The sequence below is a fragment of the Molossus molossus genome, unplaced genomic scaffold (assembly GCF_014108415.1).
Source record: "Molossus molossus isolate mMolMol1 unplaced genomic scaffold, mMolMol1.p scaffold_m16_p_17, whole genome shotgun sequence".
Classification (NCBI taxonomy): Eukaryota; Metazoa; Chordata; class Mammalia; order Chiroptera; family Molossidae; genus Molossus; species Molossus molossus.
In genome coordinates, this window is record NW_023425352.1 from 25,886,374 (window position 1) to 25,912,480 (window position 26,107).

General features: G+C 49.6%; 1 long non-coding RNA gene across 4 annotated transcripts; it reads right to left on the reverse strand.

Moving 5' to 3' along the window:
* Positions 1–3,927: 3,927 nt before the first annotated feature.
* LOC118632342 lies at positions 3,928–24,289 on the reverse strand. Of its 4 annotated transcripts, XR_004960010.1 has the most exons (7): positions 24,181–24,289; positions 23,407–23,507; positions 22,528–22,602; positions 15,147–15,282; positions 6,999–7,096; positions 5,176–5,314; positions 3,928–4,311 (listed from the first exon to the last, which is right to left on the reverse strand). It is a non-coding gene; the product is annotated as an uncharacterized LOC118632342 (long non-coding RNA). The 4 variants fall into 4 exon arrangements; XR_004960011.1 differs by lacking the exon at positions 6,999–7,096 and having other exon boundaries at positions 3,929–4,311; positions 5,176–5,329; XR_004960012.1 differs by lacking the exons at positions 6,999–7,096; positions 24,181–24,289 and adding an exon at positions 23,944–24,010 and having other exon boundaries at positions 3,930–4,311.
* Between the last annotated feature and the right edge of the window lie 1,818 nt (positions 24,290–26,107).

Below are 26,107 nucleotides of genomic sequence, written 5' to 3' on the forward strand. Positions count from 1 at the left end.
ATCACCAAATCCTCCTCCTTCCCCGCACAGGGCCATGGTTCCAGCCCCCTGGCCAGGGCCCAGCAACTGTCAGGCCACCTGATTGAGAAGGGGAAGAGGAGACAAGGTGGCCCTTCCCTGCCAGCCACCCACTGTCCCACTTCCTGGAGTTGGCCCCATGCCCAGGGCAGAGTTCAGAGGTTCAGGGAAATGACAAGGCTTGGCAAAGGCAAGCATGACCTTTCCTCCAGGTGCAGGGGCAGGCAGGGAGGCTGGAGATGTTTCTCGTGCCCTTAGCGTGTGAGGGCCTCAGCTGTGCCCAGAGGGGGGTATTCACAACAAGTCCCCACAGACAGGCCGAGAGATGGAGTGGGATCCCCGGTCTTGCCCTAGAAACCATGCTTTGTGTCTGACCTCACCGACCCCTCAGCCCCAGCCTCCTCTTCTTTGTGGTCGTCAAATTTGAATGACCTCAGCAATTCCCTGGGTGTGCCCCAGATTCTGCAGTAGGCCAGCATTTGAAACCAGCATCCCCAGGTGACTGATCCAGGTGGCCCATACTTTGAGAACCACTTCCAGGGGCCTTGGCGTGTCACCTCAGCATCTGCTCCCCGCTCATGCCCCACTCCAACACGCTGTGAGTCCTCTCTCAGGAGAGGATCTGATGAACCCGTCCACCCTGAGAAGCGAAGACTGAGAAGACTTGGAGGGGAACACACTCTAACAGGAGATCAAGACCCACCGCCCTCCTCTGTGAAGTCTGCATTGATTCCTCCCATGCAAATAGCTCCACCCTCTACAGGGCCAGGCGGAGAAGCCCTGGGTGGAGAAGCCCTGGGTGAAGAAGCACTGGGTGAAGACGACCAGGCGTGAGGCCACAGGGCGCGGTGGGCACTGCAGCAGCGGGTCAGCTGTGCCCATCTGGGAGGGCAGGGAGGCAGCAGCCTTGTCTCAGTCCCACCAGCTGCTGCCAGGTAGGAAGGCAGACCAGGGTTTCCAGATCTTCTGATTTGTCAAGAGAAGCCAGAAGTCAGATTTTTATAGGCAGTTTCCAATTTTTAAATGAGGGGGGCCAAAGCAAGCACATCTGAGGACTAAATCTGAGTTCCAGTGGGCCATCCATTTGCATCCGGCTCTAGCCAGTGAGCCCCTTGGGTTGGGAGACCTTATGTTCATGTTAAAACCCTTGGTGCCAGCACTGTGCCTGGCACACCCAGGGGGGGGGTCCCAGTTAATGTTGCTACATGAGCAAAGAAGTGAAGACATGGTGTGGCAGGTGGGCAACAGGGCACCTCAGGTCGCGGTGTCAGTCAGCAGGGGTGGGCCCTGTCTGAGAGCCCCACCCCCTCACTCTCTCTGAGGAGGAGGAGCTAATGCCTAACTCACCCAACCTGGTTAACGGCTGCTTCCAGCAACCCTGATTCTGTGAGCATGCCCAATGTGCAGACCTCTCTTGGGTCTCCAGCTTAACCCACTCACCCCTTAAGTCCCCCCAGCCTCTCCTGACTCCTGCCAAGACCTGGATCCAGCTCTCCCGCACTATTTTGTAGAGCTCCTCAGCTTGTCTCCACTTCAGGCCACTTCAGAATCTTTGCTCAGGGAGCCCAGGGCCAGCTCCTTGGAGCCCGGCACTGGCAAAAGCCATCCGAGTCTCACAGCTGTCCAGGGAGCAGGAAGAGGGGGGAGAGGCCCAGCCAGGGGCCACTGGAGGTGTCCGCATGTCCCGGGACACCCCCTGCAAAAGGAGTCATATCTGAGGGTTCTGCCCATCTCAAGGGACAACAGTGGACTGTCATGGGTGAGGTCCCAGAAGGAAGAGGCTCTGCCTGTCAGAAAGAGTGGCAGGCAGCCTGCCTAAAATTGGTCCATAAAAGAGAAATAAAAGTGAAGGTACTGAGAGGACAATGTAAGGTTCAGGGTATATGACACCACTTCATATGAAGTTCAAGAACAGTGTATGAGTGATGTGAGGACAAGCTGGGTCAGTGCAGTGGGGACAGGACAGAGACTGTGAGGTGGTAATGGGGAGGGGGCCTCCTAGGGTGATAGAAATGTTTCATACCCTGATCTGGATGGTACTTACACAGGTGTATACATATGGGAAAATACGTACACTGCACAGTACCTATAAAAATTTGTGGACTTCACTGTATATAAATTCTTCCTCAACAATAATAAAAAAAAATACTAATGGAAGGAAAGAGGGGAAAGGCCTCTCACAGTTACCCACAAATCTAGAAGCTAGAAACCTGGTACCAGCTCTTTGGAAAAGCTTAAAAAGAGGCAAAAAGGCCAATAAGGTGTACTCTCAAATGAGCCATGGGACTGATTTCTAACATAGTCAGCCACCAGGTGGCCAACTTCAAGTGCAAATACATAATTGAATGTGCTCATGAAGGAAGCCTCGAAGGCAAGAAGTATCTGGCACTGCGGAGCCCTACAGACTTCTCCCTTTAAAGTCCCTTGGCCTCATCACCCCAGTTCATCCTGACAGCAACCCCAGGAAGTCTCCATTTAGATGGGATAAGCAGAGCCCCAGGGAAGTTCAAGGACTTGCCCGAGGTCACAGTGGCCATGCCAGGACTCAAATCTTGGCATCCAGCTATAGAGTCTGTGCCCATACTTCGCCTGCAGGAGAAACCACGCCCCTCTCAGGAGAGCAATGTCCGTGCGTAGAGTTCTTTGTCTATAACAACAGCCAATCTTAGGGACAATCATTCTACCCAGATTTTATTTGGGGAATAATTTGGTGTGGGAACTAATGGTCAGCCTTTTCTTCAGAAAAGTCTCTTCTCAAGAGTCAGCGGTCTTCGAGATGTGTCGAGGTGAGAGCTGACTCTATCTCACTCTTCGTATCCTTCAGACCAGAAGAGAGTGAAACTCTATGGAATTTGTTGAAAGAGGACATCTCTTCCTTTTGACAGATTGTATAACCAAAGAGGACATCAACAGCTACAAAGGAGGGTGTGCCCAAGCAGGAGGTGCGCTACCCCTTTGCCAGAACCTCAGGTCTCCTCCAACAGGCATGGAGTGCACCCAACAACCTGAGCCAGTAGGTTGATGGTGACACAGGAAATCAGAAAGACTGTGGTAGATACTGCCATTGCCTACCCTGAAGCCATCTCCCCCTCTTCCTCAATACGGACCCTGGCTTTGTTCTAGCCCCAGGAGATGAGTCAAGACTGGGCTAAGGTCAACACAGTAATCACATTTGGTTTCCCCTGATTCTCACTTTCCCAGTTTCCGTTGTAGTCACCATTCAGTTCTAGCCAATGAGACAAAGACAAATCTGATAAAAGGATTTTTGCTTCCTAATAAAAGAGACACTTTGTGGAAGAAACTACCCCTTCCTCCTCCTTCCTGCCTTGAATGTGGTTGTGCCAGGAGGACGATAGCTGGAGCTGTGGCAGCTATCTTGTCATCAAAAGGTAATAAGCTTAAGAAAAGCAAGCACAGTGGGGATTGCCGAGCAGAAAGATCAAAAGAGGCTTGTTGACATTTTTGAGTTGTTCATCAACTCTGGATAAGACTTCTTACTAAGATGATTCAGTGTCATTATGGTTTAAGCCACTGTCTACCTGGGTTTTCTGTTACTTGTATCCTATCTGACACACAGGACAGAGGCAGATAGACACAGGTTGCAGGATTAAAGTCACATGAATGAGACCAGATGAGAAGCAGGGACAGGCCAGTCAATGACTTGGAGGGCAGCAGGAGGCATCATCTGGCCAAGGGATGACTTCTCAGCATTTCCTGGGCTATCTAACCTACCAACAGAAGCCTACCTGCTACACCCACCACTTTGATACTATTCCAGGTGTCTCTCTTCGATGATTACCCAAAGCTGGCTCAAAAAGAACTGTTGCCCTTCACAGCCACAGAGTTACGGAGATCTGAGGTTCTGACATATTGTAACCTGGAAGAGAGGAAAGAAGCTAACCTGCTGGGCAATGAGATCTCTTTTTCAATTCAGCCCAATACTAAAACATAGCTAGAGTCATTGCAAATGCATCCCATGCATTAATCAATAGGGCAGCTATGGAAGTTCTCTGTATTCTTTCCAGATGGTAAGTTAGTGTAAACCTTTTATATTCTAATGACCTGTTACAGTCAGGCAGTCAGCTGCAAAGTCCGCATGAATTAAAGATTATACGCGAGGCTTCAGGTGCATCTCTCACTGTGGCAGGCTCCGGCGGTTCGCACTCCTCTGTTGTTGGACGTGCTCCGGGGGCGGGGGCGGAGGCTCACAGCAGTCTTGAGCCAACATTTCAGCAGGCAGGTTTTAACCTCAGAGCATCCCACTGGGGCAGGTCAGAATGGGGACCTCAAGATCTGTAAGTCAAGGGAGTCCAAATTCATGGCCAGGAAAAAAGCCATGAGTCTGGAGACCGATTCAGGATCTATGTGAAGGGGGGAAGCTGGGTTCAGGGTAGAGCTGAGCCTTGAAATCCAGAACCACGTAGAACAAGGCCATGGCACAAGCAGAAAGAAAGAGATCTGCTTTGCCAGGGGGTGTCTGCAACACGCCTGCAGCAGATGAGCCTAGACCTCAGAGGGAAGAAGACGCGTTAGCTGGTCAGGACAGGTGGCAGGAGCATGACTGCAGCCGGGGTTCTCACAGCGATTCATCCTCAGGAATAACCATCACAACAGCTTTTGCGAGAGCTTGCCACATGCCAAACACCAGGCGACATGTCTTTCTGATCTTCACAAAACCCCATGATATGGTCCTTATACCATCCCACCTAACAGATGAGACACTGAGGCCGAGAGGTTAAGTCGGTTCCCCAAGTCTCACTGCTGGTAAGTGGAAGAGGTAGGTTTCAAAGCCCAAGCTCTGAATCACTTCTGCACTCTCAAGTCTCCCACCCCTTCCCCTCCCCTCCTCTTCTCCATGAACTCTTCCCATGCTCGGCAGCTTCTCCCCAGCAGCATCGTAAGCTCTCTAGGGACCATAACAACTAGGAATGACATTAGCTGCAAGTAACAACAGTGCCAACTCAGGGCAGCTCCAGGAATAAGAGCAGATTGCAGTCAGACGCTGCATGATGGCTTTTCCATCAGCGACGGACCACAGATACAACAGGGGTCCAATAAGACTATGCTGGAGCTGAAACATCGCTGTCACCTAGTGATGTAGCTGTCAGGGTCACAACATCGTTAGCGCAGCACATTACACATCCACAGGACACCTACCTGGTGTCACAGAATTGCTTGGTGTAGGAAAAACCACCACACATCTGATGGCCAAACGTGTCAGGAGTAAAGTGTTGAGAGTAGAAACAGAGAGGCACACGTCCCCCGATGTCTCATGGGCCAGCGGCACCTCACGCAACTGCCAGCAGGAGGACTGGAATTAGCATAATTAGCTGAGACCTGCCCGGAGTGCACATTACAATCACCTGCCACCCCCCACGCACACACCTCGAGCGTGTCTGATTTTATTGGTCTGGGATGCTTCTCCTCAAACCATAGTGTCAAAACCTCCCTGGGTGATGCTAATGTGCAATCAGGGGTGAGAGGTCCGAGATGGTTAACATCTGGCCTTTGTTAATGGGGAAGGACCATGAAGCACATGGCCACCCAACACCCAAACAAAATCGGAGTCAGTCTGTAAAAGGGGGGTTGACTGTCAGTAGACAGCCATGAGATTTGACACAGGGCCCTCTTCTTCTGGGTATGTGATAAGTGCTCAATAAACACTGGTGGTATTGAACGGCACCAGCCACTCCCAAGGGTGCTTTGAAACCTCCTCCCCTCCCCCAACAACAGCAACTTCAGTTATAGTATTTCAAGTTTGTAAATGTATTCCCTTTGATATAATGTGGGTATAATGTGGGTATGTTTGTCCATAAATAGGTGTGTCTATATAAATTTCATATTAGGTAGGAGCAATGTCCAGTTCTCAGAATAATATCAATAATAATATTAACCAGGTTTCTTTTGGCTGCTGACTGTGTGCCTGCCAGCCCCCGTGTTGAGCAGCCGAGGTTCTGACATAGGCATGATTATTACGTGGAAAGGCAGTATTTGGCATAATGATTAAGAACACAGGCTCTAAGGTCACATCCCAGCTATACCACTTGATGTTGTGTGATTTCGGTAGGTCCTGAACTTCTCTAAGCCTCCGTTTCTCCATCTGTAAAATGGGAATCATAATATAGCTCTGGCTTCGATGTTCTGGTCAACCTTAGTTTCAAATCCCAGCTCTGGCACAAACTAGTCACGTAACATTAGGAAAGTCTCTTCGCCAACTTGGGCCTATATTTCCTCATCTGTAAAATGGAGAAAATAAAGCCAACCTTATCAGAATGTTGGGAAGATTAAATAAAGATACATAAAAAGTCCTAGCACAGAGTTGGCATGCAGGAGAGCACCCAGGAGAACAAAGTGAATAGAGATCATAATAGATAAAGACCGTTCAAAAAATTCAAGGGCCTTGATATGACAGCAGCCTTTAGCTGTCGGAAGGACTGCCCTCAGGAAGCAACGAGCTGGCTTGGTGTGACTCCGGAGCGCAGAGCCGGAGCCGAAGGGTGTACATCCCAGGGAAGGAGACGCAGCTTTAAGTAATAAAGATTCATCTTCTCCACCAGGAACAACAGCCTCGTGGTAGTGGCTGGAGACTAAGACACCAGCAGGCAGAGGCCAGAGCCAAGGTTCCACTATCTCTGGGTGCTAAATGCATGAAATTCAATCAATAAAAGCTCACCCCAGTTCCCCAAAATGTTAAGGAGCTTCTGTTTTGTACAGTGGTCCTCAGTAAGAACTATTGGGGGGGGAGTGTCCAAAAAGCTGACTCCATGCCTCATTCTTGGAGACTCAAACTCAGTAGATCTGAGGAGGGCTCTGCATTTTCTTCCAATAGGATGATGCAGGCTCACATCGTCCAAGGACCAAACTTGAGGACACCTGGTCCAAGTCCCACCTGCTGCCGTTTCAGAGCCCCAGTGTTGGGGCTGAGCCCACAGTCAGAAACACTATATACAAAGAACCACTGTGAGCTGAGACAGACAGACCTAGAGAATCATCCGAGCCCTTGAAGATGCGCAGAGAGAGAACAAAGCAGGTGCTAATGAATTCCGGTCCTAAATCAAGAGGTGTGGCATGCAGGCACCTAGGAAGGAGAGAAGTTATTCAGTGCGATCACCATAAAGGTCAGGGATGAGACAGCGCATGAGGGCACCCTCCAACAGGCACCCGCACAGCCAGCCCTGGACAGCGGGGGTAGACCACAAGCCAGTGAGGAGAGGCAGGACACAGCTGTAGAGGGCGCCACTCACCTTGAGATCTTTGTGAATGGTCCCCCAAGTTGCTCACTACTGAGGTCCCTGAAAATGAGGCTATACACGCACAGTCCAAACTCCTTTGCACAACATTCAAAGCCCCTCAGTGGCCCCAGCCCATCCTACAGGTGCCTCTTCCCCTGAGTGACCCAGAGCTGATTTATTTGCAAGAAAATGGGAAGTCTGTTCCCCAAGCCTGTCCCTGTGAGCCTTGGTGAATCCCACTCAGCATTCAAGACTCCAGTAAATGTCTCTTCTCATGTGAAGCCTTTCCCAGTGCCCTGGACACACACGTGCACAGCAACCTGTCCTTCCACCTCTCGGCCCTCAGCACTGCGCTGTACTCCAGAGAAGAGCTTAACATACTCCCATGTAGCCTCACGAGGGCAGGGGTCTTTTTCTGTTTTGCTCACGGGTGTGTCTCAAGTGCCTAGGACAGAGCCCAGCACACAGGTGATGCTTTATAAGCATTTGTTGAATAAATAAATGAACTTTGCACAACAAAAGCTGCTGGCCAATTCCGCCAGGTGAACCAGCACATCACTTGGGGACCAATGTTCGGGGGGGGGGGACTCCCAGGAACCCTTCTTGGTTATGCAAAGTTGAAGTGAGTAGACATTCACTGCCCTGGACATCCTATGGCCTGACAAAGACCATCACTCCCAATCTCCCTTGGTACGCAGAAGGGATTACTGAGGAGCAGGCGATGAATTTGCAAAGGATCTAGAGCGTCTCCTGCCCGAGCCCTGCACCCTCCAAGAGGGATGTGGTAATAAGTTCTCCAGGGAAGAGGGTTGATGCTGGCCAAGATCAACTTGCTGGAAATCACACCACAGACACAAAAAACAGAGGCCACGAAAAAGAGAGGCCCAAAGTCTAGTTCTAATCCTGGGCCCTGAAGTCTCAAGAAAGAGGCACAGCTTGGGGCAGAAGCTGACTCCCTCCTAGGACCCAGTCCCTTGGACACAGTGAGAACAAACCGGAACAATTAGAACTTCAAGAGCCCTGCACCCTGCAGGAGATCCAGGCCACAGCATCCCTGCGGCAGCAGGTGAGGAGGCACAGGACCACCCCGGACTGGGAACAACAGTTCAAACCTTGGAAGCCGGGGGCCCTGCATGGACCTGTCACCCCCTCCAGACACCTTCCCACTCAGCACCTCAAAGCATGGCTGAGTCTAATGAACCAAGTAAACGCCGAGGATTCTTGGATAATTGAGTAGAGAGGAAGCCTCACTAGGAAGATACTAGCAAATGGATTTTTTTTTTTTTTGGCATGATTAATTGGAAAAATAAAAGACGTGATTGCATTTTGGCAAGCTGATAATTTAGCACCATTCACACCATTGTTTCAAACTATTTATGCAGCATGTATTTGGGGGAGGGGGAGGAGAAACTGATTTTCTCTTATAAAACTAGAATACCCTTCCTTAGGTTCAAAATAATAAATGTATTGCATGCATTTATTATGGGCAGTTTCCTAAACCAGACAGCTTCCCGGGAAGCACGGACACCATTTAAAATGCAGATGCTAAAATAAATCATTTGTTCTGGTAACCAGCATTGCACTGGCATTAATCCAGTCCACGGTCTCACCGACAGGGCTGGTAACCGCAGTGACCTGCAGAGGGACAGGGTGGCGACTGGCTCATGTGAGCAGCACACACTCCGCGAGAGGAGGGGCGGCACAGAAGCCGGTCAGCCATGGTGAAGAGGGTTCTGAGAGTTTTTTTGTTCTTTTTCTTCATTTCCACTTGAGCACACTTCTTCAGACTGAGCCAAACCAATTATTTTAGGCCAGGGGTCAGCAAACATTTTCTGTAGAGGGCCAGACAGTAAATATTTTAGGTTTCACCAGCCAAGAGGGAAAATTGAACAACTGTTCTAGCTAAAGGGCTGCATGGTCTTTTCTCACATTTACATTTAAAACTGTGAAGACTGTTCTCAGCTCTCAGGCTGTACAAGACCAGGTGGTGGGCTGGACTTGGTCTTGGGCCATCGTCTGCCAACTTCTGATGTAAATCAGGCAGTTACTGAAGGAATGTGGAACCTGTGTCCCCAGGCCCCAAATGCATGAGTTATTAAAGTGATGTTCTGGTCCCTTTATTAGGGCAATTTCATAGCTGATAACTCCTTAAAACAATCTGAATAAAATAAGGATACTATCTGCTATTTGTAGAGCTCTTTACAACTTCTAGCCCATCTTAATACATGCCACCACCACCACGCCAAAGCCCAGAAGTCACTCTTGATTCTGTTCCTGCCTTCTCTTCCTACTGTCTGAAGTTCTGATGGTCCCACCCCAAACACCTCAACACCAACCACTGGACTCAGATACTTGCACACCCAAGTTCACAGCAACATTTTTCACAATAGCTAAAAGGTGGGAACAACCCAAATATCCATGGACAGATGAATGAATGAACAAAATGTGGTTTGTACACACAATGGCATATTCAGCCTTAAAAAGGAATAAAGTTCTCTATTCCTTTCACAATGTAGATGAACCTTGAAGTCATAATGTTAAGTGAAATAAGCCAGACACAAAATGACAAATACTGTATGATACTACTTATATACTACTACTAGAATCATCAAATGTGTAGGGGCAGAAAGTAGAATAGAGGTTGTCAGAGACGGAGTAGGGAGTGGGGATTGGAGAGCTATTATTTATTGGGTACCGAGTTTCTGTTTGGGAAGATGAAAAAGTTCTGGAAATGGATGGTTGTGATAGTTGTACAACATTATGAATGTACTTAATGCCACTGAATTATAAAATTAAAATGATAATTTCGTTATGTTTTACAATATTTTAATTTAAAATTTTTTTTCAAAACCACCCAAGTGATCGTGGTTTCTGGACTCTGTTTTTAATCCTCACCTGAGGATATTTTTTTCCATTTATCTTCAGATAGAGTGGGAGAGAGGGAGGGAGGGAGAGAGAGAGAAGGAAACATTGATGTGAGAGAGACACATCGACTGATTGCCTCCCACATGACCCCAACCAGGGCCAGGGACTGAACCGCAACCCAGGTATGTGCCCTTGACTGGAATGGAACCCACAACTCTCTAACTACTGAGCCAAACCAGCCAGGGCAGCTTCCTAGTGTCCCTTCTTGCCCCCTACACTACACTACACAACCATAAAAATTAGGTAACTATTTTCTTACTTAAAACTCTCCAGTGGTGTCTACCCGTGTTCTTCAAAGTGTGGGCAACAGACCGGCCACATCGGCATCTCTGGAGAGCTTAAGAAGCAAACTCTCAGGCCCCACCCAAACCATCCTGTACCCATGAACGACTGGGAGACACTGGTGCAGCAGACACTGGCTGGCTCACCTGCACCAGCCTCCAGCCCCAGCTCTCCTTCCTGCCTCCCCTCTTGGGGCCAGAGAAGTCTATTCCTAAACTTGACTTCCTTTCCAGCCTCCCTTGCAGCTACGAGCAGTTTCTGATTACTGAGAAGTGAGCAGACTCTGCCCTGGATGTAGATGTGACACCTAGAGCAGCCACAGCCAGGACAGGCCAGAGCATGTCAATCCTAATGTCGTCACCCATTGAACTGGCATCAACAGCCATCTGGCTGCAGGCTTCTTTACAAGCAGGAAAGATACACTTCTATTTATGTAAGCCATTGTTGGTCTAGTTTTCTGCAACACAAGTGTTTCTAACTGATACAACCGGATTCCATTACCATGAGAATAAAATCCAGACTGCCTGCCAGTGTCCACAGACTCTTAAGGCCTGACTCTGTCTCCCTCTCATACTGCTCTCCCCCCGACTTACCGTGCTCCAGCCACAGGCCAGACCTTCCTTGCTCTGCTCTTACAGGTAACATTCTTTGAGTAGGCGGGCTCCAACTCCAAGTGTCACCTGCTCAGATGGCTCCTCTTACCAGCCCTGAGGTCAGGTGAGTCCCGTCACCTGTCTTATTTTATTCAGAGCACTGAGCACCATGAGGAATCACCATACTTCATTCATTAATGTGTTGTGTGTCTCCCTACCCCACCCCCATGCTCGGGTTCAGGCCCCATGACGGGGACCACGGCAGACCTTGCCTGCTCTGCTGGTCACTGTTCCATCTCTGTTCCCTGGAAGAGCAACCAGCACAAGACAGGGGTTTGATAAATCACTGTTGATGGGATAATGGATGAACTTACAAACACTTGTCACATCCCTTATTCATTTCTTTCTAATCACTAGGCTGTCATGTGATCAGGGTAAAAGTATTTAAAATCATTTGCTGCCCAGCCGGTGTGACTCAGTGGGTTGAGCGTCATCCCATGGACTGAGGGACCCTCATTCGATTCCCCATCAGGGCACATGCCCGGGTTGCAGGCTCCATCCCCAGTGGGGGCTGGGCAGGAGGCAGCTGATTGATGTGTCTCTCTCACATCAATGTTTCTGTCTCTCTCCCTTCCTCTCTCTCTAAAAAAAAATCAATAAAAACATATTTTTAAAAATAATAATATAAATAAATAAAATCATTGAGCAAGAGGAAGTCCAGGAGGGCAAAATGGTTCATACCCGTCAATGGGATGTAAGCCCAGCCTCACAGTGCAGTTTCCTCTCTGGACCCAAGGCGGGTGGTACTTTCCTCCTAAGACTAGCAGGGTTAAAGGAGGGAGTTATAGACAGCACTTGGCATAATGCCCAGCACATAGTAAGCATTAAAAACAAATAGTTATTCTCCTTGTTAGCTCATATTCATTATTTATTCACTGGCATCTGTAATGATAGTGCCGTAATTATTGTTAGCTTAAACGTTGTGCTCAGTGTGATGAATGAGAACCAGGACTGGTGCTTGGGTCTCTGGCTCAGACCCAGCGTGTCTGCCACGGGCCCCTGCTGCCCCCTCCGGCCACTATCCTCACTCTCCTTCCCCACACCCAGGACAGGGAGCCGAGGGCAGGCAGGAGGGGGCTCTGTGGAGGGGGGTGAGAGGTGCCCCAGTGGTGGCTCTGTTGGCCTCACTGTGTGCCCTCAGGGCTCAGCCCTGCCTGCTGGCCATCGAGACCCTCTCCAGCAACCTTCCCAGCAGCAAGCGAGTCAGGCCCTGAGCCGCCAGCTAAATCAGGGAGCTCATTCATTGGTCCCTTGAAATCTCCCTGCCTATGGCTTGGGCAGCTCCAAGGACCATTTACTTCCTCTGGGCCAGCTCCTCCCTCAGGCTCCCGCACATGCTCCGAGATACAGCTGAAGGCAACACTGGAACACTGCATGCAAGCTTCCTGTGTCTCTGTCTGCACAGGAGCAGGTGGCATGGAGGTGGTTCTCTGAGTTCCTGACCTGTGATGGGCACAGCTGAGGGCAACTGGGGGCTCAGGTCCCATTCTGAGTGGCACCCACATTGGCTGTGCTTGCTCCGTGGCCTTGGCTGGCCCACTCCCCACTCCCTCCCAGAACAGCACTCTCCGGCAAGGAGTGATGAGGAGCACAAGCTTTGGCCAACTGTAAACCTTGAGGCAATTGCTTAAACTCTAGAAGCCATAATAGTATGCATCAGAGTCACCTGGCCAGGAACAGCGAGAGGTGGGGCTCCACCCAGAAAGACAAGCACTGCCACTTATCTCTGTGCCCTGCTCATACTGAACAACTCTGGGCGATGCCTACTATTAGTATCTCCACTGTGTGGAGGGAACAAGCCAGAGAGGTCTTGTCCAATGTCACACAGTAAGTGTGGGAACCAGGTTTGAACTCAGGCAGCATGACTCCCAAGCCTCACACTTCCTCCCTCTGCTCCATCAGAGCCCACTGGGTTGAGCACACCATGATCCTCCTAACCGCCACCCCTGGCGGGGACTAGGGGCAGGAAGGGGCTGGGCCCCGGATCTTTGATCAGCCAGATGTAGCATCTGCTGCCCTAAAGGTCAGGCGTGCCCCACTTATGAGGTCCTGCCAATGGACACGGGAGCCGCTGATGAGGGCATCATGACAGACGAAGGCTAGCGTGCCAGCTTCTCGGGAGCTGGCTCTCCCTCCACCTCTAATGCCAGGGCAGGGAAAAGGGCCTTGGCAAGGGGCAGTGGGCCCCTCCTAGGACTAGATGGTCTGGTTTCTGCCTCCCTTACCTCTCATTCCTTGGAAAGTTCTGTCCTGACTCCTTCCTTCCTTCTGTCCTTTCTCCATCTCTGACCACCTGGGAGCCAATGACCTTGACTCTAGCTGCATAATGATTCCTTTCTCCCCACAAAGCTGGGGAGGACTAAAGAAGTAGACGTTTGCATTGCCTTCTTCTCCCCTCTGCTTGCCCATTCAACAGATCAAGTTACTGAGACCCAAGCATTATAGAATTACAGGCTCTCACAAGATGCCACTCCTAGAAGGACTTTAGATTCATCTTGGCTAAGGATTCTCAACAGGAAGTAAGTAGTACTGTTCCTGGGCAGTTAGGAAAGAGTGAGGCTGTTCTGATGGTCCCCGTGCCTAGGGTACTACTGACAGTGAACGGATGCGGCCCGGGGGGGTTCAGTGTCCTGCGCTGCCTCAGAGCCGTTCTGCACAGGAAAGAACGGTACCACCCAAAATCCCCACAGTGCCGCCACCACCACCACCTATAAAAGAGGAAACTGAAGTTCAACGAGGAAAAGGACTCCAAAGTCACCAATTTCCCTTTTCATTGTCTTCTCAGAAAAAGAACCCTGCAAATAGCCTAGAACCACCCAGCTCAGAGTCTACTTCCCCACTTGCCGGCAGCTCTGCTGTGAGCCGTATGCAAGGCCCAGCCCGGAGCTCAAGCAGGTGGACCGTGCAGGACTGCCAGCGGGTCTCCTCGAATGGGAGGGTGCTCTTTCCTGTCTTCCTCCTGCTGCCTGAACACAGGAGCCTGAGCAGCCTCTAGGGCCAGAGGAGGTGCAAGTCGGAAGGTGTCTAAGGCCCTGACCAATGTGGAGTCGCTACCCCAGCCCTGGACGACCAGCCTCCAGACGTCTGTACACCAAAGAGAAATGAACGCTTTTTTAAAGCTATTGTTATTTGGCAGATGTTACTAGTATAGGCAACTAAATTGATATAGTCATGTAACTGGTTTAGATTAATATTCAACAAATAGTTTTGAGCATCAAAATATGTCAAGCAGCATGTTGGGCATTTTGACAGGCATTATCTCTGATGTTTAATCCTATGTTGCAGAGACACTATTGATAAAGCAAAGGGGAAGTTACTTCTTTATCCGTGGCAGGAAAGGAGGGAGTGGCAAAGCCAGGACTGAAATCAGACCCCTGATTCTTTGACTATTGCTACCTCTGCCTGTGGCATGAGAAAAATTTGAGCCAAGAGAATAACTATATGAGGCTGGCAATACTCATCCTGCATGACTAAGACAAATGTGTTCTTGGCCAGTATGTGTCTCTTTGTGATGAAATGAGCCCTGGAAGGCAACAAAGCCTCTTCTAGTGAATACGGCCAGGGTTGCTATTTTTCAAGTAGTAAGGTCACATCACTCACTCATCGTGTGAACTCCTGGTCACAGTAAACAAGGTAATTCAGACCAGTTCTCCACTGAGGACAATAAAAGGAAGTTGGGCCAAAAATTGGAAAAACACTTTTTTTTAAAAAAACACCAAAGATTTCAAACTACTGAGGATTTGCTGGGCTGAGATCTGGAAGAAAACAAGAATCCAGAGATATAAGCCCAGCCTACAAAGCTGCTTTGGTCTGAGGACATTTGCTCAAGCAGGAGAAACAGGTACTCAAGCAGGAGCTGGGCTTTGAGTATCCTCAGGGCTGGGAGGGAAGAAGGGAAAACCCAGAGCTTGGCATAGGTGGGAACTCTGAAAACCCATGCCCTACCCAGAAGTGGAACCACAGAGGAATGGGGTGCAGAGGAGGCAGGAAATGAACCTGGCATGAAACAGTCCTTGCTTGTACCCTAGTTTCTTACCAGGAAATAGCAAGTCTTGGTGTTGAATTGTGGTGTTCCTAGAATGGTAACACCCCAGCAATTGGCTGCAGCAAAAATATTTTCTGTAGTTTGAATCCAAGGCTTCAAGATATTATTCCAACGTTCATGAGAAGAACTAAGGAAACAGCAGACAATAGAAACAGATCAAAAAGTACATAAGGTACCAGTATTATCCATGTAAACTAAAAATAACTGTGCTTACCATGTTCAAAGAAATAAAAAGGCAAACTTGAAAAATCTGGCAGGGAACTAGAAACAATAAAAAGTGACATAACAGATTTGAAAAGAACCAAATAGAAATTCTAGCTCGGGGGGGGAGGGGGGGAGGAATGAAATTGGGATCTCAAGGGATAGGGTTAACAGCAGATTAGACACAGATGTAAAGAGGATTAGTGAACTAGAAGTGAGGTCTAAAGAAACTATTCAAAATGCAACCCAGAGAGATTAAAGATGGAAAATACAGAAGTGAGAGAAAGAGACATAAAAGATAGAGTAAAAAAGTCTATCATATTTTTAGTAGAAGTTCCAAAAGGAAAGGATAAAAAGCATGTGGCAAGGCATTCCTCATGTGAATCTACACTGTGGGTATGTTGTTTTTTTGTTTTTTGTTTTGTTTTGTTTTGTTTACAGGAGTAAGATGTGCTGCCCTTAAGTAAAACACTAGTCACAGCCCTGATATAGAATGTCTAAACTTGTCTTCCTTGTCAAAGCCCTCCCCTAATTTTTAACAAGCAAAAGTCTGGGCAGAGAGAGATCCTATTAACGTCTGGCTGAACCCTGAGAGGGCAGAGTTTTGCAAGAAACAGGAAGGAGCGAGGCTTTGGGACTCTGGAATCTGAAGAGGTGGGGAAAAGCATCCACAGAAAGAAGGTGGTGACACCAGATGGGAGGAGCCTGAGGAAGCTGAGGAGACAGAGCTCAGGCCTGAGAAAAGTCCCTCTGAAGGTCTAAACTGTACTTAAACACCTGGTTCCCAATGACCCAGTCCCGCTGATCCTTGGTTGGGGTCCCATCACCCATGGTTGTCTCAAGCCTAATCTAAAGCAGCTCTAGGCCTCCTGTCTCTCTCACAGCCCGCAGCTGGCCCACAGGGAACATGCGCACTGTTGGCCTCACCCTCTGTAAAAGTGGAGTTGGCTCCCAAAGGTTTAGTTGTGAGTTTTTTGTTTCTGTTTTTTTTTATCTTCACCCGAGGACATTTTTGCATTTATCCTCAGATAGAGCAGGAGGAAGAAAGAGAAAGAGGAACTTTGAAGTGAGAGAGACACATCGAGTGGCTGCCACCCACACGACCCCAGTGGGGACTGGGGACAAACTGCAACCGAGGTACATGCCCTTAGCGGGAACCGAACCCGGGACTCTCTGATCTGCGGGCTGACACTCTAACCACTGAGCAAAACTGGCCAGAGCTGTGGTTATTTTTTAAATTCTTACTCTCTCTGCTCTGCCTTCTCAAGCTGAAAGCCATAGCCGCCTACCTTTAGACTCCTTGGGTTTATATAAGACACGGCCTCCTAGGCCCCTCAAACCCCAGGTGACACATACCAGCTTCTCCAATAGGTCTCCTTGAAGCCCGTCCTACCAGGCTTGAGATGAGGGGAACCCCTTCCCCTTGGGGTTGGGGACCTCTAAAGGAGTTGGGGCTCACAGCACATTCTCTCAAAATTCCCCCAAATTTCAAGTTCTTACCCCTCGTTTGCCCTCAATACAGAGGAGCCGTCTCACTAGTTCTCAACCACAGTGTCTGCCCTACAACTCTTTCTACACGTGGTAACTTTGTCTTCATGCCGCAGCCAAAAGTGGAAGAGAAAGTGTCCCAGATTACTGTCTCATTATGTGTGTCACTACAACTACCTGGAAAACTCCTGAAGGAGCTGCTGCACAACGCTAATAATAGTAATCACTAAAAATTGGGATTGTGATTGAGTGGGGTTTTGGTTTGTTTTTTTATCCTCACTCGAGGACATTTTTCCATTTTTTGTTCAGATAGTGTGGGAGGGAAAGAGAGGAAGAGAGAGAGAGAAACATCGACGTGAAAGGGACACATTGAGTGGTTGCCACTCACATGACCCAACCAGGGCCGGGGACAAACCGCAACTGAGATACACGCCCTTAGCGGGGAACCGAACTCGGGTCTCTCTGGACCGCAGGCCGACACCGAGCCAAACCGGCCAGGGCAAGTGGTTTTTTGTGGGGTTTTTTAATGCAGATTTTCTAAAATGAATTATTTTATAGACAAAAATATAATTTATTAATTTAAAAAGATATGGCCCCTGGAGCAACATTGTCGGTCACCATCCCAGCCTCATTCAATGACTCTTGAAGAATGTGTTCGTGTGTTAGGCAGCCTGAGCTTCAGAGGAGGCTGGACTCTCCCCCGCCCCAGGACTGACACCTGTCACTTGGTCACATGGGGTCATGCCTTTCCCCTTGCCAGTGCCTGGCTTAGGAAGGAGCCTGGGAGATGAGAGGATGAGTAAATGGTGGCACATCCATGCCATGAAATATTACTCAGCAAGAAAAAGAAGTGAGCCATCAGGCCACGAAGAGACGTGGCGGAAACGTGCGTAGCACTAGGTGAAAGGCGCCGATCTGAAAGGCTGCCTATGTGTGATTCCAACTCCATGACATTCTGGGAAGCGGAACTATGGGGACGGCACAAAGAACAAGGCTTGTCAGGGGCTGTGGAGGAGGGAGGGGTGAAGCGTCAGAGCACAGGGGTGTGGGGGGCAGTGAAACTACTCTGCATAATACTATAATTGTGGTTACATGTATTATACATTTGTCCAAGCCCATAGAATATACAACACCAAGAGTGAACCCTGATGTCAACTGTGGATGTACCCATGCAGATTCATCGATTGTAACAGATGCACCGCTATGGTGCCAAATGTCGATGGCGGGGAGCCTGTGCATGTGTAGAAATGAAGCATATATGGGAACACTGTACTTTGTGTTCAGTTTGGCTGTGAACCTAAAACGGCACTTAAAAAACGAAGTCCAGCCCTGGCCGGTTTGGCTCAGCGGTTAGAGCGTCAGCCCACGGACCAATGAGTCGCGGGTTCGATTCCAGTCACGGGCACATACCTCAGTTGCGGTTCATCCCCAGCCCTGGTCTGGTCGTGTGGGGGGCAATCGGTTGATATGTCTCTCTCATTTCAATGTTTCTCTCTCCCCCTCCCTCCCACTCTATCTGATGATAAATAGAAAAAATATCCTCAGGTTAGGATTTTTTTAAAATAATAGTAATAGACTCTATTAAATACAAAAAGTTTTTAAAAGCACATGAGAAAAGAAATAGTTGCTGCCTGGCCAACGTCGAGCATTGTCCCATGGACTGAGAGGTCCTGGTTCGAGTCCCGGTCAGGGCACATGCCAGGGTTACAGGCTCAGTTCCCCGTGGGGGGTGTGCAGGAGGCAACCAATCGATGTTTCTCTCTTGCATCCATGTTTCTATCTCTCTCCCTAAAAAATCAATACAAAAAACATATTTTTTGTAAAGAAAGAAATGGTTCCTTTCCTGCCTGTTAGCAAGGCCTTGTGACATAGGATGCGTCATTCAGGGACACCCTGTCGGAAGATGGAGAATCCCTGACTTGTTGCCGTGGGACCGAGAGCAGGGCTGTGGGAATGGTCCACCCCAGTGCAGGCAACACAGAAGCGCAATTTTAGATCATTTAAAATCACTAGTAAAATAAACCAAAAATGGGTCTCCATTTTATTATCACCAAGCAGCAATTTTGAACTATATCAGATAAGCCCCAGCCGGTTTGGCTCAGCGGTTAGAGCGTCGGCCCGCAAACCAGAGAGTCCCAGGTTCAGTTCCCACTAAGGGCATGTACCTCGGTTGCAGTTTGTCCCCGGCCCTGGTGGGGTCGTGTGGGTGGCAACCAGTCGATGTGTCTCTCTCGCATCGATGTTTCTCTCTCTCTCTTCTTCCCTCTCTCCCTCCCGCTCTATCTGAAGATAAACGTAAAAAAATTTTTTTAAATCTTCGGTGAGGATTAAACTATATCAGATAAAATACCCCTTCTCTAAAAAATAATATTTTGCTGGCCTAAATTCTAAACAAGAACTTAGTTCTAAACAAGAACTGTGGTTACTTTGGGGCTTTAATGCATGTCAACTTCCAATTGGCACATTTTTACTACTTATCCTTTCGTGTGTATCATATTCTGCATGGCAGCAATTCAGAAAGCTCCTGGCATCTGGCCAGCCTGTGACACACAAATGTAGCCACGCATGTGGATTTTTTATTTATAATTAACAGACTATTTTTACAGCAGTTTTAGGTTTACAGACAAATTGAGTGCACACAGTTTCTGCTGTTATTAACATCTTCCATTCATGTGGTACATTTGCTACAATTGACGAACCAATATTGATACATTATTATTAACTAAAGTCCGTGGTTTACATTAGAGTTCACTCTTTGCACTGTATGGTCTATGAATTTTCATAAATGTGTAATGTACCTACCATTCTAGTATCATATGTAATAGTTTCACTGCCCAAAAATCCCCTGTGCTCCACCTGTTCATCCCTCCCTGAGCCCCTGGAAACCACAGGTATTTTTACTGTCTCAACAGCTTTGACTTTCCCAGAATGTGATCTAGTTGGAATCCCACAGTATGTAGCCTTTTCAGATGACTTCTTTCCTTTAGCAATAAGCAGTGAAGGTGCCCCTGGGTCTTTTCATGGCTTGAGAGCTCACTTCTTTTTCTCGCTCAATAATATTCTGTTGTCTGAATGGACCACTGTCTATCCATTCACCTGCCCAAGGATATCTTGCTCGCTTCCCGCCGGTGTGTTTCTAGAATAAGTTCCTAACTGTTCAGAATCATTCACACTCGCTTCAGGTGCAGCTTGTGCCTCAAACCCTATGGTCCTGCACATTTCTGCACTTAAACAGCTAATTCAAAGTAAAAAATGAGAGCCCATTGAGTCTGAAAACAAAACAGCAGAACTTGAGTTCCTGCAATTCTGTCATTCTAAGGACCACGTGGAGGTTTGTCTTGTGTGTAAAATGGAAAACGGGATGCAGTAGGAGCTGAGAACTGCAATGCAGTTTTGTGAAATAGTTAACTGAATTTGAACAATGTCTTTAAACCTGACATTTCTTCTGTGTTTGTTTTTTCAAAACTTAAGAATAAATTAAAATAATTATTACTGCCCTGGCCGGTTTTGCTCAGTGGTTAGAGCATCGGCCCGCGGACCAAAGAATCGCAGGTTCTATTCCGGTCAAGGGCATGAACCTCAGTTGCGATTCTGTCCCTGGCCCTAGAGGCAACCAATCGATGTGTCTCTCTCACATTTATGTTTTCTCTTTCTCTCTCTCTTTCTCTCTCTCCCTCCTTCCCACCCTCTCCGACTCTATCCGAAGATAAAATGGAAAAGTATCCTCAGGTGAGGATTTTAAAAAATTATTATTACTGATTATTACATGATAATTAGTTACAAATATTTTTGTCGTGTTGGTAATTCTAAGATGGCCTCCAAGATTACTGCCCCTGGGTGTACATGGCCTAAATAAATGCCCTCCCTTTCAGAATGGGTGGGACCAGCAAATACAATGGAATATTTCATCAGTTGGTTTTGAGTTCATCTAAAACAGTGGTTCTCAACCTTCCTAATGCCGCAACCCTTTAATACAGTTTCTCATGTTGTGGTGACCCCCCAACCATAAAATTATTTTCGTTGCTACTTCATAACTGTAATTTTGCTACTGTTATGTCTTAGGCGACCCCTGTGAAAGGGTCGTTTGACCCCCAAAGGGGTCACAACCAACAGATGATCCTGGGTGGGCCTGGCCTAATCAGCTGAACTCTTTTACAGAAGGTGACACAGCAGAAAGATCTTTCCTGCTGGCTCTGAAGATGCAACCCCCATGAGTTCCATAGCTGCAAAGAAATTAATTCTGCCAAAGATCACATGAGTTTGGCAGACGACCTCAAGCCTCAGTGACCCTAACTCCCAGCTGATACCTTGATCACAGCTTTGTGAGACCCTCAGCAGAGGACCTAGCTAACCTGTGCCTGGACTCCTGACCCACAGAGCTGTCACATAATAAATATGTGTTGTTTTAAGCTGCTAAGTTTGTGGAATTTTGTTATAGCAGCAATAGAAAACTAACACATATGCCTAAGGCCTCACAGCTGGCCAGAGGAGGAGCTAGGAGGAACACATCCCAGTCCTTACACTATGTAGGAATCCTTATCCCTGCTTTGCAGATACCAAAACAGAGAAGGCAGGTGTCTTAGCCAAGGTCACAGAGTTGGTAAGTGACCAAGCCAGACTAGAAGGCAGTCCTGACCAACTCCAGGCCTCCAGCAGGCTTGTTCCATGGATGATCCTGCAGGAGGCTAGTGGATTAAATGCCCACCCTGCTGTCACTACCAGGTCCTGATGGTGCCTTGCAGTGATTTCTGGTGAGGATAGGAGCCCATGGCTCAGAAGGGCAGTTCCCAGACTCACAGTCTGGCTCCACCTCAATCCCATCTGGTCACCTAGGTGAGCAGTGAGCATGGGCCCCAGGCATCGCCTTTCCCAGCCTTCCATCCTTACGTCACATTTGCAATTACTCCAGTCGTATGTCTTGCCTTGTCCTAGCCCCCGACTCAAATGTCAGCCCTTTGAAAGTCCACCTCTGACATGGGCTCCCAGTGCCTGTCAGGGTGCCAGGCACACAACAGGTACTCAACGACATGTGCTGAATGGACTATGGAGGGAAAAACAATGGCTTCAGTTCTTTCTCTGTATCCCAAGGGAGGCAGGGACTGAGATCCGAAACCTCAGGCCCAGGAAACACCATCCTTCCTCTTCCTTTTCCACGATCCCATCTCCCGGACTCTAGAGCTCCAGAGATTACTCCCTCGGGGGTGGGGGCAAAGCCCCCAATCTTGCCAGCTCTACTCCAATCACCCTACTCCACCCCACCCAGGAGCACCCCCTGCCAGGCCTCCTGGAGCTTCCCAGACACAGCACCCGCTCCCTCTGCTGGTGGAAGTGGGAAAGTGCATGGGGATCCCTTCCAGACTGGAGACCCTGGAAACGCTGGGAAGTCAGGAGAGGCTCAGGAACTCTCCCCCAGGAACCCTGGCTCAGTCCTGCTGCAGCGAGGGAACCCCTGCCCGCAGGCTTGCACACCCTGGCCTCAGCCCCTGCCTTCAGGGCTGGCAAAGCAACAACATGCCTCAGATGCTCTGTCTTTGCCGAGCAAGGCCTGAATGGAGGACTCCAGACTAGGAAGGGGGACACTGCTTCCACCAGGGGGAAGACAGCCCTTTAGCAGCTCAGCCCTGAGACCTATCTGGTCCCACCCCATGATAATAACGGCAGCACATATCCACTACATACATACCTCTTCCATTCCTGCAGCAGTCATGAGGATGGACACTCACTTCTACCGCACAGATGAGGAAACTGAGGCACGAAGCTGTGGAGTCAGAATTCAAGCCCAGGTGACTGTGGCTCTAAAAATCCCTGCTCTTCACATAGCCTGAACGTGTGTGCATGACAACTTGTTTCTAACCCTTCATCCGAGGAGACCTTGTTACCCTAGGTGGTCACTGTGGCTTCGACGCCAAGGCTGGCTTGGGGTGGCCGAAGCTGGCGGTGGGGAATGGCCTGGCCCCAGGAGCAGACATTACTATGGGCACTTCTCTGAACCACTGTATTTTCACCCATAAAAGAAACATAATTCCCGATGTAGAAAGTACTTGTGAGGATTCACCATCACATGTGTCGAGTTCCCAGCACAGAGCACCTGGGCAGAGTAGCTGCCAGTGTTGTGGTTACTGCCATGTTTTGCACGTGTCTGTCTCTGACATTCGTCCCTTTTCTGAGTGTGGACGGGCCTCAGTGACCCTTCCAGTGGACAGGAAAAGGCAGAAGTGAGGGCGTGTGACTTCAGGGAGCGGCCATGAGAGGTGCTGCACTTCCTCCAGGACCACCCCCTCTCTCCCCCCGGGAAGCCCACTACCATGTCCTGGGGACACGCAAGCTGCCCCTGTGACCTGTGGCCAGCAGCCACCTGGGTGAACTGGGAGCAAACCCTCCACCCCAGCAAGCCTTCTGACAACAGCAGCCCCGGACAACATCTCCACTGCGGCCTTTGAGGCTCCTGGGCCAGAGCTGCTCCTGCGAGCCACTCCTGAATTCCTGACTCCCAGAAGCTTGGGATAATAAATGTTTGCTGTTTTAAATTTGTTGTTATTAGTCATAAAAATATAACTCATACCCTTTATCATTGGCATCCTGAAGCCAGCAATTCCTTTGGGGTCCAGCTGCCCCAATCTCCCTATCTGTGGTCACAGAGATTGAAGAGTCCAGGCCCGGCAGCTGCCACGAGACAAGGAATAACAACGAACATTTACTGAGCACTTGAATCTGCCCGGCACTGAGCTAAGCACCTTACATTTATTTCCTTAACAAAATCCGACGGAAATGCTATCATCTTCACTGTACAGATGGGGAAACCAAAGCGCCAGAAGGTTGAGGAACCCACCCAAGATTACACAGGCAGGTAGCAGGCCCGGGACTTGACTCAAACTGCACGAGTCCAGCACCCAGGTCCGTAACCAGGGTGCGTCACGGCCCCTGACGTACACCGTGGCTCAAGAGCCCATTCTTCCCTGCTGTCCCCCTCCAGCCGCCACCACCCAGTTGCTCTCCTGTGAGGGTGACTAACACAGGTTCTGGGACAAATCCCACCCAGCCTGTTGTCCCCTAGCCAAGGCAGTGCCTCTGCCCTCTCCCTGCTGCCAGGTGAGCCCACCCCTCAGACTGGTCATTGAGCAAGCTCATGGTGAAAGGTCATCTAGTCCAGTCCCTCTCCCCTCGTTCAGACAGCCCCAGAGAGTGCAGTGCCTTATCAGACGCAGCGGAGGGAGCACTGAAGCCGGAACCCAGGTCTCTGGGCTCCTCTCAATGTGGCCTGCACACAGGCGCTGCCTCTCCCAGCATTCCCTGCCCCATGCCTCCTTAGGCTCCGCCCACTCCACCCCCCAGATACCTGGGATTGGAACCTGAGGCCAAACTTCCCAGCATCCTCCACTGCTGGACCCCTGTGGGAGCCAGGAGGAGGGGACTTATCTCCACCTGGGAGGTGGTGTTGTCTCACCCCACCCCCAGCCTCCCTGCCAGGCAGCCTTGATTAATGGGCTGGTGCTATCTTATCTCCCAGCTGCAGCAGTTAGGGATTAATGGGTGGTGGCAGGGCCCTGGGAGGACATATTCTGCCCCCCAGATCAACCTGAGCTCACAGGCCGGAGGGAGGGGAGCAGGAGGAGAAGGGAACAAAACGGTCTGTTCTCTAGCTGCCATCTTGCTCTCCTACGCGAAGGAACTGGCTGAGATGTGTAGAGCCCAGGACAGTGCCTGGCACTGCATAGGGGCTCAGTAAACAGCAGTTATTATTGCATTCAGCCACTGTTAGCCCTTGGAGTCCTTGGCCCGGGCCTGCCTTGGGGTCGAGCTGCCCACATTGCTAGTTCGTCTTCACCACCAAACAGCCTATGGGCTACCTAGAAAGTCACCTCCTCACTCAGCCTCAGGTGCCCCATCTATAAAATGGGCACAGATTTGAGGTTTGGAAACAGGGTTGCAGGTTTGACATCATTTTATTGAGTCATTTGAGAGAGAGTTCAGGGATTTATTTGCCCAGCTATAAGGACTCAGCCTCAATTTCCACATTTGTAAAAGGGGTTTGACAATCTCTGCTTTGCCCTCCACACGGCACTGTTAGGATGAAACAACTGAGCCATCGGGACTGTCTCATGTCCTGCTGGGGTATGGGCTTTGGGATCCCAGAGGGGGTCAGACCCCAAACTCAGACTAATGGGTTCATGTTGATGTGTGTTGCTGCTCACAGAATGAGCCCCAAATGCAGGCTCGGCTCTGAGAGAAAGCCGGCCTGAGTTACAGGGTCACAGGTTAGGACTGAGTAAGGGGGTCAGGTGGGACGGAGACTCCATCTAACCTTGAGCCAGTGGCCAGCATGTCTGAAGTCAGCAATTACTCCGCCAGGGCCATGCCAGGGCCCAGACTCGGAACCCAGGGAGGATTCCACCGATCTCAGATGACCTGGGCTCAGAGGACTCCTACCGATCTCTTCCCTAGCTTTCTCAAGAAGCACGTGGTCACTACACAGGGGGAAGGGAAGATGTGAAGATGAGTGAGAGATGGGGAGGACAGAGGGAAGGAGGGAGGGAGAGAGGAAAGGTGGGGGTGGACTTTCAGAGGAGTAGATAGAACAAGGGAAGCATGGATGAATGAAATGAGGAGGAGGAAATAAACAGATGGATAACGGGGGAGTGGATGAATGGGAAAAAGGAAGGATGTTAAAAGGGAGGGATGATGACATGGACAGACGAGGGGAGGGATGAAAAGAGATGACTGTCAGAGGCTCACTGGCCCCCATCCCTTCGGCAGGGCACCGCAGGCAGGGAGCCCAGCAGAGGACTCTACTTCCAGAAGGACATTCAGACTCTTCGGGCCCCAGGGAGCCGGCCCTCCCTCCCCCACTCCAGAGACATTCCTAGGACCACTCCTTCCCCTTCCCTCTCTGCCTCTTCCCACTGCCCCTTCCCAAAGGGCAAAGGGCAGCACCGAGGAAAGCTCTCTGCTATCAGCCCCATTTATCCCAGCCTGTTTACTCTGCGTCTGCAATTAACAGAGTCTCCTTCCCAGATCAATTAATAGTGGGGGGCCCAAAGAGGGCCCCAGGAGCCCCGACAAGCCAGGTTATTCATTGATAAACGATGGGGAATTGATGGAGGCTACTCCCTAGTCCTGTTCCGAGGTGTCCCATCAGCCACCCTTTCCTGATTCCCAAAGAGACACCAGGTTCCAGGCAGTTCTTAGCTCAGAAAGGCAGACATGAGACGTGACCAGAAAGCCTGCCTCATGGTGTGCGGGTCTGTGTGGGTGCATCTGGGTCC